The sequence below is a fragment of the Camellia sinensis genome, chromosome 14 (assembly GCF_055761805.1).
Source record: "Camellia sinensis isolate YWXY chromosome 14, ASM5576180v1, whole genome shotgun sequence".
Lineage (NCBI taxonomy): Eukaryota > Viridiplantae > Streptophyta > Magnoliopsida > Ericales > Theaceae > Camellia > Camellia sinensis.
This window is the reverse complement of record NC_138974.1, coordinates 28,942,412-28,955,378: the sequence shown is the minus strand read 5'-3', so window position 1 is coordinate 28,955,378 and position 12,967 is coordinate 28,942,412. Positions and strand designations below refer to the sequence as shown.

General features: G+C 46.9%; 1 pseudogene; it reads right to left on the bottom strand.

Annotated features, from left to right (window-relative positions):
• The window catches only part of LOC114314028 (magnesium-chelatase subunit ChlD, chloroplastic-like), a 35,070-nt pseudogene that overhangs the window by 19,917 nt on the left and 2,186 nt on the right, over positions 1-12,967 (bottom strand).

The following is a 12,967-nucleotide window of genomic DNA, read 5'->3' as shown; positions in this document are numbered from 1 at the left end:
AGAGAAGATGATGATGTATCACCAAACCTTGGACTTGCTAATTCCTCGGTTTGAGAGGCTAAGCTTTACTCATCTACTAAGAGAGAACAACAGGTTCGCAGATTCTTTAGTAACTCAATCTTCCATGATAGACATCCCGTTCGGAGTCCGGATGCGTCCAGTCATCATTGACCAGAAATTTGCACCTGCCTACGAGTCGATTGCTGCTATAGATGAGGTTCAGGACAAAAACCCCTGGTATTACGACATTTGGAATTTCTTGGAGAAGGAAACATACCCGCCAGGGGTGAACGCCAAAGACAAAAGGGCAATCAGAATAATGGCCGTTCAGTTCATCATCTGTGGGGGCAAGCTGTATAAGAGAGGTCATCTGGGAATGCATAAGCTGTGCGTTGATGCCGAAGAGTCGAAACATCTAATGGAAGCCATCCATGGAGGGGAATGCGGTGCACACATGAACGGAGTAATGTTAGCACGGAAGATCCTCAGACAGGGTTACTATTGGTCCACCATGGAGGAGGATTATGTTAGTTTTGTTCGGCGATGCCACAAATGTCAGATCCATGCAAATCGCATGAATATCCCGCCGTTGAAACTGTACAACATGACTTCGCCATGGCCGTTTTCAGTTTGGGGAATTGACGTGATCGGGGCTATCACTCCAAAGGGGTCGAATGGCCATGAGTTCATCCTGGTCGCGATAGATTATTTCACAAAGTGGGTTAAGGCCCAGTCTTATGCGGTGTTAAAGGCGTCGCACGTTGCGAAGTTTATCAGAAATAACATCATCTGTCGCTATGGGGTCCCGAGCGAGGTCATTTTAGATAATGGTTCCCACTTCAAGAAGGAAGTGATTAGCTTGTTAGAAAAATACAACGTGGCTTTTCATAAGTCATCCACATACCGGCCGCAAACCAACAGAGCGGTTGAGGCCGCCAACAAGAATATCAAACACATACTGCAAAAGATGGTGGAAACCTACCGGGATTGGCCAGATAAGCTGCCCTTTGCTCTGTGGGGCTACCGGACGTCAATCAGAACTTCTACTGGAGCGACTCCGTATTCATTGGTTTATGGGATGGAGGCCGTTCTACCTATCGAGATTGAGGTTCTGTCATTGCGAGTATTGGCTGAGTGTCAAATAGCCGAAGCAGATTGGCAGCAGAGCAGGTTTGAGGAACTCATGCTTTTTGATGAGAGGAGACTGAAAGCACTGTACCATGTTCAAGGTTATTAGCGCAGAATTGCCCAAGCTTTCAACAAGAAAGTTAAGTCCAGGAATCTAAAGGAAGAAGATTTGGTGCTCAAGGACAACCGAGCTCCCATCCACGACCCAAGGGTCAAGTTCAGACCTAATTGGACTGGTCCCTATATCATCAAAGCTATCTGGTCAGGTGGAGCTGTGGTTCTGATGGACCTAGATGGCCTGGAATTTTCCCAACCGATCAACATAGACAAGTTGAAGAAATATTACCCCTGAGAGGCTCGCTAGGCCGAAAACCCGAAAGGGCGACCTAGGCAAAAGTTAGAGCACAAAAAAAATTGGAAAATATAAAAAACTGAGCTCGCAAGGTTGAAAACCTGCAAAGGGCGACCTTGGCAAAAGTTAGAGCGTAAAAGGAGAGTGAAAATACTCGAGTGAACCTAAGCCTGAACTACGTAAGGCTTGATTCCCATCTTTGGGATACGTAGGCAACTTCATCCTGAAGTTCAGCCATAAACTTTTCCCTGATCAACTTTGTCCATTTTGACCATCTCAGTCATCTTTATCCGTCAGCATTTATCGCAATCTCCGGTGCAGTGCTATTCAGACTAGGGGCAACTTTCCGTTGCCACACGGTGTTGTGGTACTATTCAAACTAGGGGCAACTTTCCAGCTGCTAGGATCCGGGGTTGTGCATCTCAGTGACAGATCTTAGGCGTGTCCAGTTCTGATCCATATCGAAAATGGTTTTGAAAAGTTTTAATAAAAGTTGACTTTGTTCAAATTAATCTCTTTACAACTAAGACCATTTTTGGACCAAAGCGAAAAATTTTCAGTACCACAACTTTCAATTTCATTGATTTCAAAACAGAGTTCTCCTACTCTTGCATACAATCGAAGTTGTTTTTTATTACATTCATAAAGAAAACTTGAAAGTACTAATAAAGCAATAAATCCGGGGCATAGTCAAGTCAAGTATCCCTGCGCCCCTTCCCAGAGCTGGTCGAAGCCTCTGGGCCCGACCTGTGCCTCCTCATTAAGCCAGTCCCAACACTCGTCAGACAAAGTGCAACTGAAAGTGGGAGCAGGGGCCAGGAGCTCTCTAGTCCTCCATGCTGTGGCATATCGGGCAAGCTGTGCACTTCGGACCGGGAAAGCAGTTGGGTACTCAATCCCCTCTGGCGGGCAAATCTGATCATGACCGAACTGGCGCAGGAACCAGAACGGAAAGTAGAACACACAGTGGGTCAGACCAATCAACTGGATCCCGATCAGCCGGGACATGCTATAGCTCATTGCCGGGAGATTGAGCCAAGGACAACGCCAAGCAATGCGACCTGCAGACAAATTGCACATCCAGTCAAACCACTACCTTTCATCAGGCATCGACTAGGCACTGTCGAAAGAAATAGCCTCGAGCTGAGTAGGCTGGGCAAGAGTCCACAACCTGCAATTTGTCCATCAACCATACCTGGGGAGGGATGAAAAATGAGAGAATAAAGAATAGAGAGATGTACGGTGAGAGAAAAGTGAGAAAAAGATTTTTGTGAGAAAAACCGAGCCTGAGGGCCGAGTGATGTGAGCAAATACATATGTAAGATTGGGTGGGAAACATTACTTGCAGCAACAGTGGACTCCCAGCAAATCTAGTCGTCTCCCGACAATAGATAGCATCCAAGCCCATCAGTGTCTCGGCCAAGGTCATGGCGATGCAGCTCTTTCCTTCTTTCAAGCCTTGAGCAACTTCAATCAGACGAATGCTAAATCTGCCAAAGCCCGGGGAAAGCAGAAAGTGAGACAACAGGCACAAGCAAAGGGCGTGTTGCCGGAAACCTTGCCAATAATGGTTGCTGCGGTCACCAGCGTCAGAAAAGCGATGAATCAAACCGAGGATATCCAGTTCCCCATTACAGATCAGAGACCGAGCGTCATGCGCGGTGAGTCCACACATCCGCCCTAAAGCTTGGGCGTGGCCAAAGCGGAACTGGGGCAAGATCTCTTCATGTCATTCAGATTCCATCAAAACTTGAAAATCTTCAAAAGTTGGACATACCTCTTGCCCGCCAAAGCTAAAGACATCCGTCACTGGGTTCCAAAACCTCGCCGCGGCATGGAGGAAAGGAAGGTGCAGCGGAGTGCGACTCAGCGCGAACAATGCATTTAAGCCGAAACCCCGGAAGTTCAACTTTTCCGAACCATCTAGAGAAGCGATCCAAGCTGTGAGATTTTCAATGAGAAACGCCTCCATTTTTGTGCAAAACTAAGATGAATTGAATAAACCACAGAGCTAAGGCTTTTAAAGAGAAAAAGACACTATTCGGGGGACAAGTGTCAAAAATTTGACGGTTGCTGAGCTGAGTGGCCGGCCGGCCATTTCTTTTTTTAAAAACCTGGCCGGTGGCCTCCCCTTTGCAATAAATCTGGCTGGCCGGCTCCCAAAAGTAGCCGGCCACGCTCCAATGTGTGTCTTTAGCCCTATTTTACCCTCCAAGAGAAAGTTTCAAGCATTTTCATGCAACGGGTGTGTCGAAGGCCTCTATTTCCCTCTGTTTCGAATACGTTCCGTTGCCCAGATCGTCCGAAGTACACTTTGTTTTGTTAAGTTTTGTTTATCGAGTTGTTGTTTTGTTTATCGAGTTGTCGTTTTGCTTATCGAGTTGTTTGTCGAGCTGTCGTGTTTCGTGTTTTTGAGTTGTTACTATTTGTTTAAGCAATTTTTGTTTGAGTCTTGTTTATTGAGTTGTCAACACTATTGTGTTTTGCTCATCGAGTTGTAAACTTGCTAAGGTTTTGTTATATCTTAAAAAGTTAAGTTGTTGCGTCGGTTCACTACCTGACTGGGCAAAATGCATAATGCACATTTCCATTCAATCTCATTATGGTGCAAAATGATGCGATATGATGCTAAGAGTTTAAAATACAACACTTTTTTTCAAAGGCTGTTTCATTCCATCATGCCTCGCTTGTTACAACATTTTACAGACTAAGGCACAAGTTTTACAAAGAATAAAACTGCCCAATAATGTACAATGTGCTACAACTACTAGCAAAAAGATAAATAAAACAGGAAACAGCCGCATCTGTGCTCTCAAGAGCAGGAATAAGAGGCCCTCTTCGCCCTCTTCTGCGGAATAGACTCTCCGCCACCATCGCCATCATCATCATCTGAATCGGAGTCGTCATCCTCGGGATCCCCCTCAGCCTCGCCTCCACTCCCGGAACCAAGACCGGAGCCGTCCTCTCTGTCAGCAGATGTCTCCGACTGACGATCTGCAGCCTCCTCCTCCTCATCCTCATCGGGCTCCTTCTCTACAATGTGTGCTCTGCGTCTACGAGATGACCCCCCCTCCAGCTCCTCGAAAAGCCCTGGATGGCTTAGCTCCTCGAAAAGGCCCAGATGGCCTAGCTCCTCGAAAAGGCCTGGATGGCCCAGCTCCTCGAAAAGGCCCAGATGGCCCAGCTCCTCAAAAAGGCCCGGATGGTCCACCTCCCCGAGAAGGCCCAGGTGGCCCAGCCTGCGGCTAAGCATATACCGGGGGCATCTGAGAATAAAGAGTTCAATTTAAATATATCAGTCCAAATATGTACATCAGATACAAATACAAGAAAACTACATGAAGTGGGTACATGTAAACACAGTGTATAAGTGAGGTGTGTGTCAGATGTGCTCTACACAAGTAGCCTATCAATGCAGTAGAAATCAGCATATCATCAGAAGTATGATAAACGCCAGAAAACTAAAGGGTACCTGCAAGCCGATGATGGACAACTGCGCCTCCCTCCGCAGGACCATCCCCTCAAGTGAGGCTACCATCTCGAGCACCTGATCCATGTACTCAACAGGGGGCTGCAGATGCAAAAGCAAGGGTATCAGTAAAGGAATGAACGTCCAAGTATCTGAGTAATGAATCAAAGCCGTAAAACATACCGGTGGTGAGTCGGGGTCTCTGACATATCGATGGCCGGGCATCGGAGGCTCTATCGGGATCGAAATCAGAGAGGTAGTCCCATATTGCCACCCCATTAACTCGGTCGGCATGTCCGGCCATCCAGGATGAGGATAAATCGGAGGAATCGGGGGAACCAATCCACCCCCACCTCTAGATGTACCAGCCCTGCTGGTGGAAGGGGCGTCTGCAGCCCGAGCCCGGTCCTGGCTCGAAGATGGCATGCCAGCAGGCCTCATCGTCGGAGTACGAACTCCCGTCAATGGAGGCATCAGGTATATGTGACGGTAAGTAGCGCAATCCCCCTCCTCAAGATGTAGCAAAGCATCAGTACCCAGCATAGCACTAACAACATCCCGGGAAGAGAGCCTATCAGCAATCCGCATATCGACTATGGGTGTTGTGGGAGGGTCCTGATAAGTGTACCCCCAGACCTGACGCAAGAAGCGGTCCCCCAAAAACCAGGCCCTACCAACTGGCCCTTCGAACAGGATCCTGTACCGGGAGACACCCCACCCTCCGGCAAACTGGAATCGAAGACCTTCACCTAAAGGCGCCCAGGGCTGCCATGTAATCTACGGATAACAGACGCATAAACCAAGCAGAAATCGAAAATGTACAGGGCAAATCAAAGATGAAAACAGAAAGAACTGAGAGTTCTGAAATACCTCTGTCGACCACACCGTGTCGAAGTACTGCCGCAGATAAAGGAGAGACTCCCGAGGTCTTGGCTGGTGCTGGCCTTCAAATACAAGTGAGTACAGGGTCACGAGAGGTCCCTCTACCACCAACTCCGGGGCCAATGTCGGGAAATATACATAGACCCACAACTGTGGAAAACAAAGCAGAATACGAAGTGCTGAGGGCAAAGCGCACGATACAAAGTATAAAGTGCGCCGTGTGTACAATGTGCAGGTAATGAGGAGCAGAAATGTAAATCAAGAGGGCAGAAAGTACCTCACAGGCTCTCCAATAGCCGCCAAGTAAGTCCCCCCGTCCGCGGGAGGTCGCGCTCATGTAGCAATAAAGGGTAGCCAAGCCGGCGCCACCCCAGTTATACTGTCTAACCTGTGACAGGTCCACTAAAGCACTCAACAAATAAAGCCCAACATTATTCCCCCTGTCGGCAAACAAAGTGGTCCCTTAGAGGAACATCAGAAAGCCACGGGCATACTGTGCTGCCTCATCAGGAGTCCCGGGCTCCATCTCCACCCGCCGGAAATGGGAAGAGAAGCAGGTGTATCGGACTCTCCCCGAAAGTCTATCAACAGGCGGGCGAACCCCCAGCAAATATATCCAAGCAGCCTCCCACTGGCCCATGTCCTCGTCGTAAGGGATGGGCCAACCTCCCACGTCAAGGCCAGTCAGTACGGCAAAGTCAAACGGGGTCATAGTCAAGTCCCCCGTGGCAGAAAAATGGAAGGAGTTAGTGGTGTCTCACCATCTCTCCACCAAGGCGGCCATCAACGTCCTTCTGGCAGGACAACGTGATAGCCCAGTACAGAAGGGCCCAAACCCCGCCAAGTCAACCAAAATCCTGAACAGCCTCCGGGAGCTCGGCGTACCAATCTTTTGCCGCGGTAGAGCCATATCCCCGCACAATGCGAGAAGTCACCTGCATTCAGAATGAATACATGTTTCAGCATAAAATGAATAAGCTGCGTGCAAATAAAATGAATAGGCTGCGTGCAAAGTAAAGTAAGTGAGCCGCGTGTTCACAATCAGTGTGTGCTGTGTGTTCACCTTCAATTTGGGATGTGTGTTCAGAAAATCAGTGTTTTGGGCTGCATGTTCAACTCTCAATCAGTGTGTGCTACGTGTTCACCTTCAATTTGGGCTGTGTGTTCAGAAAATCAGTGTTTTGGGCTGCGTGTTCAACTCTCATTCAGTGTGTGCTGCGTGTTCACCTTCAATTTGGGCTGTGTGTTCAGAAAATCAGTGTTTTGGGCTGCGTGTTCAACTCTTAATCAGTGTGTGCTGCGTGTTCACCTTCAATTTGGGCTGTGTGTTCAGAAAATCAGTGTTTTGGGCTACGTGTTCAACTCTCAATCAGTGTGTGCTGCGTGTTCACCTTCAATTTGGGCTGTGTGTTCAGAAAATCAGTGTTTTGGGCTGCGTGTTCAACTCTCAATCAGTGTGTGCTGCGTGTTCACCTTCAATTTGGGCTGTGCGTTCAGAAAATTAGTGTTTGGGCTGCGTGTTCAACTCACAATCAGTGTTTTGGCTGCGTGTTCAACTCTCAATCAGTGTGTGCTGCGTGTTCACCTTCAATTCGGACTATGTGTTCAGAAAATCAGTGTGTGGGCTGCGTGTTCAACCCTCAACCGATGTGTGCCGTGTGTTCACAATCCATTTATGGGCTGAGTGTTCAGGAATTCAAGTGATTGAACCGTGTGTTCAGAGTGCAAACAGAATGCATGAAAAATTCATAATATGTTACAGAAAAGGTAAGAACGAAGTAAATACCTCTCGTGCCTCATGGGCGAGGTGATACTCTAGCTCCCGCAGAAGGAGATCCCCGGGTGCTCGCTCGTCGAAATCGGTGAAGTGATAGAAAATAGCCCGCGGAAGAATATGTGCCGGTGGGTCGTACCTCTCGGGTGTGAAAGGTCGAACCCTCGGAGGTAGAGCCATGATATCGGGATCACCTCCAGCGTCCGGAGGACCTCCACCGTGGGGGAAATGACCAGCCATTTCAGAAAATCTGCAAAAAGGGGCGAAAATGAGCAAAAATAAGCCAAAATTGGAAAAAGTCAACAAAAGTCAACTCTCGAAAAATGAAAAGTCAACAAAAGTCAACTCCCGAGAAAATCTTCCAAATATTGAGATAAACTCACCTCAAGTGGCGAAAATGAGAAAAGAAGCCCCGAAATCAAAATTTAATCGGTTCAAAGTGCTTAAAACTGAAAGATTTCGCGAAAACAACTTGTGTGGGGCGTTGGAAAACGGGTGTAGAGCACAGATCTGAGAGAGAAGATGGTTTGGGAAGGTAGAGGAGATGTTTTCGGAGTGCACTTGTGAGCACAAAGTGTTTGGATAAGTGTATTTAAAGAAAAGAGGCTGAAAAGACAAAATTGCCCCGAATCTGGGCTAGGTGGTCGACCGGCCACCTTTTCTGGCAGGCCGGCCACCGCTCTCCCTCAAAGTTGGCCGCTGGCCTCCCCCTTGCCATAAAACTGGCCGGTGGTGTTCCCAAGATGCCCACCAAACTCTCTGCAAATTTTGGGGAGGATTGGAGTCCCCGGGACCTGAAAAAGTACAAGAGAAGTGCACTTTCTGTTGCGAAATCGCTCCGCCGGAACCTCTGCTTCAACTCCCGATGCGTGTCTCATCATTACTCATCGAAAGGGAGATATATCCTTTTGAAGATGTTGTAACCTCTCAGGGAGGTGAATCGGAGGCCGCGATCGAGTCGCCCTCGCCGAAACGCGCATTTCCTTGCTCGTTGTTTTGGGACAAACATACATCCTGGTTTACGCTTGTTCTGCGTTATCATGCACGTGACTTGCATTCTCACGCACATACTTGCATTGTTATGGACGTCTTTTTGATATCACCGAGCCTCTGTGCTTAAACTCGCGTCGTCACGCGTGTTCCTTCCCGCATTGCGATGCACTTTTCCATCGGCACCGCGATTGTCTGCATTCGATATCACATTGAACCTATGTTGTTAGATCTGTTGTGCTTGTTGAGTTTCTTTCTTTTGCAGGCACGATATTGTATGTACGGTTCATTTGAGGCTGGTACGACCAGACGAATCGCGTAGGTATCGTATCTTCTCCGTGTGAGACGCGATGATAATTGAATAAATTCTCTACATTCCTAACTGCATGAAATGTAGTTGTTGCTTTGCATTCTTGCTTAAAACTGTTGCATCTATTTGCGAATACTTGCCTCATTACAGCTTGCTGCATTTGCATGATCATGAGCTACATTCGGCTTTGTGCATATCATTTTGCATTTTGCCCCTGCCTGCGGGCATGCCTGTGGGCACATCTTTGTTGTTTTGTATGTTTGTCTAAGTCTTCGGCCTTGTCAAAAATGGGTCGTCTCTGGGTTTTGACATTCACTCCCGTCACTTATAACTTCCGAGTTCTGTCAAAGAGGGGCAACTGTAGACACCCCATTTTTGACCGACCTTAAGACTCAGACGTCACCGATTGAGCACTGGGTGATGTTGCATATTGTGCTCGTTCTGAGGTTTCAAAGTTTCGGCTGCGAGCCTTGCCTCCGGACTTTGGGGCTTTGCGTGCTTTGCCTCGGTTCGTGAACCAGGCTCGGTTTTCTCTGTTTCTCTTCCAGAAGGGAGAGAGAGGTCTCGTAGATCATCTCTCAGTGGCCGTAGGCTACGTTTCGTGGTCGTAGGCCATTTTGCCCGTTTGGAGTCCGGTTTCTGGTTTTTCGGAGCCGTTGGCCGTGTGCCTCGGTTCGGGACCAGTTAACCACCTCCGTTTGCTCCGGTTTTTGGCATGCATCTTATTTACTCCCTTTTGAAGGACACTGTGGTCCGAAAAACCAACTTCGTGGTCAAACACCACTTCCGGTGCCTAACAGTCAGTTCTCGGGGCCTCGGGCTGCGCGTTTCGGCCCCCGAACCTTCATTTTGCATCGGTTTGAGTTCATTTTTGGCAGGGACCTCTGTTTCATTGTTAGAAAGGTCGTAGAAGGGTGGGAGGCCAGCAATTGTTTTGACGACCATGTTTTATTCCTCCATCGCCCTCCGTCGCCCGTTTTTCCCACTTGAAAGCCAATGTTGACCACCCTAAGGCCACTTTTTCTTGCCCCAAACCACATATTTGTGTTGTACACACCTAGGAGGCCACCAATATCATATGGCCAGCCAGTAATTGTGTGTGACCCTTTTGAACCCCTCCTAAAAGTGGCATTTTCTCTCTCCTGGTTCATTCTCTCCTGTTTTTGACCACATGGTTGTGTTGTGCACACATGAGAGGCCCTCTTTTTGGCATGGCCGGCCATTAACCTTCATTGACCCTTTTGACCCTTGGCCGACCGGCCATCTAAACCCTAGGAAACCGGCCGGCCATGATCCTCTCTCTAGGCACTTTACAAAAATGCCCTATGTTTCCCCCTAGATTTTGTATCCGGGGGGCCAACTTTTGGTAGGAAATTTGAATTCAATTCCCCCCATTTTTTCCCCCCTCTTTTGCCTATATATCCAGGCCCTCCAGCTCCCATTTGAGGGGTTAGAAAATCTTGTCTAAGCCTCCTACATTGTATCTTTCTCTCTCTACACTCCAACCCTCAAAACCCCTCAAATCCCACACCCCTTTCTACACCACCACATAGCACCACACCACCACCATCCTTTCCAACACTTGGAGCTGGTTTTCCAGAGCTTAGGAGCACCTTTTCTCAAGCCAAGAGCTACTGAAGCTTGGTCTACAAGGGTGAGTCTTCATTCTCCCTCTTTTGTGCTTTATTTTGTTCTATATCTAAGCCATACTTTCTTACAATTTTTGGGCTCCGGCCCTAACTTAAAATAGTCATGTTTTGATGTATTTTTCATGATTGATTAAGGGTCCTTCCATGTTAAGGTCTCTAGCTACCACTTGCTTCTTTACCTCTCTTGTATGCCTCTTTCTTGCATAGTATTTTAGGCCCATTTTTAAACTATTTTGAGCTTGGTCATAAACTGAAAAGTGGCTTATTTTGAGCCCTTCTTCAACATTGTTGAGGGCTCTTCACTGTTTGAGGCTTTCTTTTGTCACTTGCCTCTTCATCCCTCTTTTGGCCTTACTTTTGCATGTTTTGTTAGCCCCTTGTGCTTGTGTTTTTGGGCTCTGGTCCGAACTGTAAATAGCCTTATTTTGACCCCCTCTTCATGTTTGATCAAGGGACTTTTTCTGTTTGAAGCTCCCTTTTTGCTCTTTGTGTTTAAACCTCTCTTTAGGCCTTATTTTGCATAGTATTTTAAGCTTGCATGTGCACTGTTTTGGGTTTGGTCACTAATTGTAAAATACCATGTTTTGAGCCCCTCTTCAACTTTGTTGATGGGCTCTTGGCCATTTAGGGCCAGGAGCTGGTACTTTCTTCGTTATCTCTCTTTTGGGGCCATTTTTGCATGTTAACTTAGCCCTATTTGTGTTCACTTTTTGGCCTTGCTTAAAACTGTAAATATGCTTTTTTTGGGACTGTCTTGATTCTGTCTTCACACTTCATGTTCGAATAATGCATGCTTTGCATAGCCATAGGTCATTCCATGTACCTAATTTCATGTTTCGGGTCTCATTCCATGTATCGGGTGCCATGTTTCCATGTTCTGGGGCCGTTTTGCATCATATTTTGCTACTGAAATTTTCATGCTAGTATGCCATATTCTATGCCTTGCCATGTCTTGTTAGAGTGGCATTTGGTGCCTTAAGGTCGATCCTCGGTTCGCGTGCACGTGGGCACGCATTTCGAGTTGTCTCATTTTCATCGTATGGCCTCCTATGTGAGTGCAGCTGAGGTCCACTCATGTTGGTGTAAGCCCATATTGGATTGTGTATGCAATTTCATTTCATAGCATTGTGTATGCTAGGTTGTATGTTAGCGCATTGTGTATGCCATGTTATCTCGTGCATCGTGTATGCCATTTCCTAGCATTGTGCATGATAGGTTGTATCTTAGTTGCATTTCATGCATGTCATGTATATTGCATCGTGTTGGGGATAGGAGTTAGCCCGAGCACGGGAAACGAGGGGCGTTTCGTATTCCGAGTGACGGAACGTGTCTCAATTCCTCGGTCACCGACACTCTGGATTATCCATGATGGAGTCTAGTCCTTGTTGTGTCCATATGTGCATTCATTTCATATTGAGTCGTGCAATTCGACTCATCGGCCATCATGCATCGAGATGCGTGATTGGTGGCACGAGGATCGAGGACTACACTCCTGAAGGGTAGTCATGCATACATATGTGAAAATACTTTGCCATGCCCCTTTCTTGCTCTTTGTTACAGCAAATCAAGAATCAGCAGCCTTCCGAAGCTTGGTACGCATCCCGAGAATAATTACAAACAGAGGCTAATTGGGGCATCGCAGTAGATTTCCGCACAAGGCAACTTAAGCATGCATCATCCATCATCCGGAGCAGAGTTGAGGCAGTCCCTGGCTTGCATGCCAATTTATTGCTTTCTTAATTTAATTTGTTAATTAATTAGGGTTTTGTAATTATTTGGACTGTAATTATTTATTCAGGACTGTATTATTTATTCGGACCCTCCGAGCTAGGGCACAACTGTAATAAGTGTGTGTGTGTGTGATGTATGTCTTCCAACCCCACGTCTTTCTCCCTTTTATTTACCCACTTATGATGGTTAGATTAGGGCATGTTTCAATTAGCATACAGTATGATAGCATGTTTGCATTCATTTATCTGTTTTGCATGCACCGGGCTCGGCGCATAATACTAACTGCATTGTATTTTCAATTCCAAGTTGAATACATGTTAGCTGCAGCATTTCATATGCCATGTTTAGAATGCCGAGCTTGCTATAGTTGCATTTTTGCATGTGTTGCATTAGGCATTTCCGTATAATTAGGATTATGCATGGATTTCTAATCGGCTTCTGTTTTGGCTTGGAGTACTCGGTAAGTTTTATGCTTTAGCATCCTTGCATGCGTGTGAGTGACTGCCATGAATAACATGCTTACCATGAGGCTATATGCTTATGTGATATAACTGTCTGAATGCCTGTGGGTGAAGGTTGGGTTATTTGAATTGGAACAATTCATCAAATGTGTGTTTTAAGCCCACTAGATAGTGGCAAAATCATGTTTTTCTAAGCCCACCCGAGGGTGGCAAATCCACGT